At 40.8% G+C, this 5,553-nt stretch overlaps 1 long non-coding RNA gene across 1 annotated transcript in view; it reads right to left on the bottom strand.

Moving 5' to 3' along the window:
* Nucleotides 1-5,080: 5,080 nt before the first annotated feature.
* LOC115161314 (uncharacterized) overlaps nt 5,081-5,553 on the bottom strand; it is a 61,344-nt gene continuing 60,871 nt past the window's right edge. The window contains exon 4 of the long non-coding RNA XR_003869234.1: nt 5,081-5,172. This is a non-coding gene — a long non-coding RNA (uncharacterized LOC115161314). The remainder of the gene's footprint in view (nt 5,173-5,553) is intronic.

Genomic DNA, 5,553 nt, shown 5'->3' with positions numbered 1-5,553 from the left:
AGCACCAGCCCCTGCATAGCGTGTTGCCAGTTGCAAACTAAATCTCTTTATCTGGAAATGTTGTAGTCTTTCAGTCTTTTGGGAAACCCTTCTGAATAAAACTACTCTTATGAAACACCAAATGATTCACAAAATACAATATCTAATTTATTAATTCATTTTACATTTACTGCTCATTTTAATTCAATTTAAAGTTTGGATTTTATTCACAACTGGCAACCCCGCTGGAGAGAGCTCTCTGGGAAGAGAACTGACCATAGCTAATCTCAATGTCAAGTTCCTCCCATAAACTGTAATGAGGAACGGCTTCTATTGCCCACATCCATTCCCTTTGAAATGTTCCAAAATAGCCGGGGCTTTCCCCATGCAAGACTTGTTCAAATGGCAACAATAATAAATAAGCGGCTCATTAAAGATGAATGGACTTTTGGGTCATTTAAGAACTGAAAGCTGTGGTAAATTTAGACTGAGACTTTGGCAGTGCATCTTTTCTCCTCTAAACTGTAGGCTACATATTATTACTGTAAGATGTGTAACTATGATACGTATCCCTCTGTATACTTCATAAAATATAATTACAATGCATTATAACCTCTTTATACGATTCTCATTTAGCCCACAGGAGTTTTTTCAACCGCTCAGCTCATTGCCAACATGGGTTGAACAACCTGGTTTGTAGCCACGTTTACTGCCTCATCTCTCATGGGTTCTCTGCAATGCTTATATTTCCAGAAGTGTTTCAAAGTTGCAAAGGTGTGTGTGTGTGTGTGTGTGTGTGTGTGTGTGTGTGTGTGTGTGTGTGTGTGTGTGTGTGTGTGTGTGTGTGTGTGTGTGTGTGTGTGTGTGTGTGTGTGTGTGTGTGTCTGTGTGTGTGTCTGTGTGTGTGTGTGTGTGTATGCGTGTACGGCTGCTGTAGTTCTTCATCAGACCGGGACACATGATGAGATATAATCTATCAGTTCTGTCTGGAACTATACAAAGCAGCAGGAATTGTGTGTATCAGTCAAAGTGCAACTGTAACGCTTCAATTACCCTATATACAGTATATATACATGTATTATATATATATATATACTGTAACGCTTCAATTACCCTATATACAGTATATATACATGTATTATATATATATATATACTGTAACGCTTCAATTACCCTATATACAGTATATATACATGTATTATATATATATATATATATACAGTATGTATGTATATATATATATATATGTACACATACACACAGTATCAGTCAAAAGTTTGGACACATCTACTCATTCCAGGGTTTTTCTTTATTTTTACTATTTTCTACATTGTGGAATAATAGTGACAACATCAAAACTACGAAATAACACATATAGAATCATGTAGTAACCAAAAAAAGGTGTTAAACAAATCCAAATGTATTTTATATTTGAGATTCTTCAAAGTACAGTGGCTTGCGAAAGTTTTCACCCCCTTCAGAATTTTTCCTATTTTCTTGCCTTACAACCTGGAATTAAAATGAATTTTTGGGGGGTTGGTATAATTTGATTTACACAACATGCCTACCACTTTGAAGATGGAAAATATGTTTTATTGTGAAATAAACAAGAAATAAGACAAAAAAACTGTAAACTTGAACGTGCATAACTATTCACCCCCCAAAGTCAATACTTTGTAGAGCTACCTTTTGCAGCAATTACAGCTGCATTTCTCTTGGGGTATGTCTCTATAAGCTTGACACATCTAGCCACTGGGATTTCAACTCATACTTCAAGGCAAAACTGCTCCAGCTCCTTCAAGTTGGATGGATTCTCTGATGTACAGCAATTTTAAGTCATTGCACAGATTTTCAATTGGATTGACGTCTGGGCTTTGAATAGGCCATTCCAAGACATTTAAATGTTTCCCCTTAAACCACTTGAGTGTTGTTTCAGCAGTATGCTTGGGGCCATTGTCCTGCTGGAAGGTGAATATGCATCCCAGTCTCAAATCTCTGGAAAACTGAAACAGGTTTCCATCAAGAATTTCCCTGCATTTAGCGCCATCCATCATTCCTTCAATTCTGACCAGTTTCCCAGTCCCTGCCGATGAAAAACATCCCCACAGCATGATGCTGCCACCACCATGCTTCACTGTGGGGATGATGCTCTCGGGTGATGAGAGTTTTTGGGTTTGCGCCAGAAAGAGTGTTTTCCTTGATGGCCAAAAAGCTCAAGTTTAGTCTCATCTGACCAGAGTAACTTCTTCCATATGTTTGGGGAGTCTCCCACATGCCTTTTGGCGAACACCAAATGTGTTTGCTTATTTCTTTCTTAAGCAATGGCTTTTTTTCTGGCAACTCTTCCATGAAGCCTAGCTCTGTGGAGTGTACGGCTTAAATTGGTCCTATGGACAGATACTCCAATCTCTGCTGTTGTCACGAATTCCGCCGAAGTTGGTCCCTCTCCTTGTTTGGGCGGCGTTCGGCAGTCGACGTCACCGGCCTTCTAGCCATCGCCAATCCACTATTTATTTTCCATTTGTTTGTCTTTGTTTTACACACCTGGTTTCAATCCCCCAATTACGTGTTCATTATTTAACCCTCTGTTCCCCCATGTTTGTTTGTGAGTGATTGTTGGTATGTAATTCGGTTCGTTATTGTGGGCTCGTTTATTTGCGTTGTATTTGTGATATTTTGAGTAAAGTACGTTTCTTACTCACATCTGCTGTCCTGCGCCTGACTCCTCTACACCAGCTACACACAGGATATATTACAGCTGTGGAGCTTTGCAGCAGGGTTATCTTTGGTCTCTTTGTTACCTCTCTGATTAATTCCCTCCTTGCCTTGTCCGTGAGTTTTGGTGGGCGGCCGTTTCTTGGCAGCTTTGTTGTGGTGCATTATTCTTTCCATTTTTAATAATGGATTTAATGGTGCATTTTAGTTCCAGTAGTGTGATTGTCCTGTAGCTGCAAGATCGTTGGTTCAAGCCATGTTTCAGATATCCTCCTAATATTCGCTACATTGTGTGTGTGTGTGTGTGTGTGTGTATTAGACAGTATCACAGAGCAATACAGTTTTACAGCCATGCAAGAATACAATCATTGACCTCTGTACAAAGACATAGAAAGCCATTCTCTATCTTTTTTCACCCAGGTAAGAGGACTTTATCTCAAATCCCTGATGCTGACTGTAGTGAAGAAGGGGAGAGCAGCTGGGAATGATGAACATTCCTCTCCTGTGCCTTTGAGCAGTTAACCCCCAACCCTTTCCCTTTTTCTTTCCACTGATGCTGAACCAATTATAACTCTCCCAGGGAACCGTCTGCTATGGGCCAGCCCTGTGTACCCCAATATGATCACTCCGAACTTCAATACACACACACACACAGCTGGCCAGCGTAAATGTTTTATAGAGGATATGAAAGGAAACTATCACTATCTTGACTCAGAGTATTCTGAGGAAGAACTGGGGATGGTAGTGCATACACACACACACACACACACACAGGTCGTTGAGTAGAACGTGAGATGTCCAGATGACTGTGTGTGTGTCAGTAGTAGAGTAGTCTGATTCTAACACAGGATTCATAGTAGAGAGAAGCCAATCAGAATACTGTCTTCATCGGCCTCCATTATCTCAACTAGTCATGACTTTTTAATCGTACAAATCACATTAAAGCGTACGTGGTATTTTATCGGCTCACCTTGCTTTGACATATTTCATATAACACTTTCCATTACAGCATAATCTCACTTTTGTTTTGTTCCATCTCTTTTACATCAAATTCATTGTTTTTAAACTTATCATCCAATTGTTGCTTCGTTGTGCCATTTCTCTCTGATAACGTATATTATTTGGATAAAAAGGGCTACTTGCCGTCACATCTTAGATTGCGTTCCATCTTTGTTGTTTACTCAGTGAAGCCTGTACTCGAGTGAACTGTGTGTGTGGGCGTGTAACCTCTGTATTGAAAAACGGATGGGAATTAAAGTACATGGTTCAATCGGGGTTGATATAGGCTGATTCAAAGTGTGTAGTCTCTGTAGTGGGCTGAAAGCCAGTGATTCTCCACTGAATGTTGGAAGTAATTACAGAGTAAGGCATGGAGAGTTCTCATATGTTTCATTCTACAGAAGAGGAAGGAAACAGGCGTTTTTCTTTTTCAACAGCACCATGAAAGCTTTAATATGGGAGGTATCAAACAGACGGCCCTCTGGCATGTGTCTCATAGTTGACTTACTATCCACAATATAGAGAAGCAGCCAACGACATGGTGGACCTGTTAGTGTACAATCACCTTGAGTCAAGCAACAGTGAGCCCCACTAACACATCAACAGCAGTAAGGTTTTGTATCCCAGTATGTCCTGTCTACTCTCCCTTGCCATAGAGATAATGTTGTATCTCCATTTTAAAGTAGTCCATTTTCTTCTTTTGATGTTTGAAAAGTGTAAAGCTAATATTGGTGACTGACGAACTAAATATTTTGTTGCTCATGTATTGTGGACAGTAGATAGACTACATATACAAAGGTATGTGGGCAATGCTTCAAATTAGTGGAGTCAGCTATTTCAGTCACACCCGTCGCTGACAGGTGTATAAAAATCGAGCACACAGTCATGCAACCGCCATAGACAAACATTGACCTTACTGAAGAACTCAGTGGCTTCATTTATTTTGTAGATGGCGGTAACATCATAAAGCCATTTACAAACCAATTAAGGTAATACTCAGATTTGCTTATTGCTCTCAACCCATAGGAATCCTCACCCAGTTGAATACTTTAAAATGCTGGAAGCCCTCAATAGCAATGTGCATGGGAAAAAAAAAAGTTATTTCCAAGTAATGACCTCCACGTCCCATTTGTAGACATTATTGACCCCTGGCAGGTCAGTGACAGAGGACTACCAGCACGTGCATGCACAGATGGGTAGTTGCCCTGTTAATTTATTTTAAATGATCAGTTTAAAAATCACCTGTTTATAGTGGCAGTTGAAGTGGATTTTTCCCAGTCGTAGGTGGTAAATATCACCTTCCCACTTTGTTATGAACTCAGCAACAGTCCCAGAGATAATGTCTGTGCTGCTGGAGGATTGTTCAAGTCTGTTGCTCATCTGTTGGTTGAATTGTATGTTTGGCAGCCACTCGTCGTCTTCCGTTGTAGTCAAGCGTCTGTGGCACCCAGCCCACGGTCCGGTCCAGTCCAGTGCATGCTACAGAGAGGAAAACACGCATGAGCCATTCTGAACAGAAGTATTCCTCCACACATGTATGGTCCACCTCTGGTGGCAAGGACATCGGCGGCGGCTGGTGGTGGTTGTTGTTGTTGTTGTTGTTGTTGTTGTTGTTGTTGTTTCAGCAGCAGCAGCAGCAGCAGCAGCAGCAGTTGGGTGGTAGTCTTCCTCCTCTAGCAGGCAACCCCAGAGTGAAATGGAAATTCCATTTTAAGAAGTTCAGATAGCTCGTTAGTCAACAAGGCCCAGGTGTGGCAGACCACGGACAATTCTCTTCTCCAAAGCGAACAGCCAAGGGGGTGGAGTCTACAATAAATACATTAAGACAACAAGGAAGAGAACACAGCAAACCAAGGTAAA

Source organism: Salmo trutta, chromosome 24 (assembly GCF_901001165.1).
Source record: "Salmo trutta chromosome 24, fSalTru1.1, whole genome shotgun sequence".
NCBI classification, from domain to species: domain Eukaryota; kingdom Metazoa; phylum Chordata; class Actinopteri; order Salmoniformes; family Salmonidae; genus Salmo; species Salmo trutta.
Note: the sequence above shows the minus strand (reverse complement) of the source record. Positions and strands in the feature narration are given on the sequence as shown.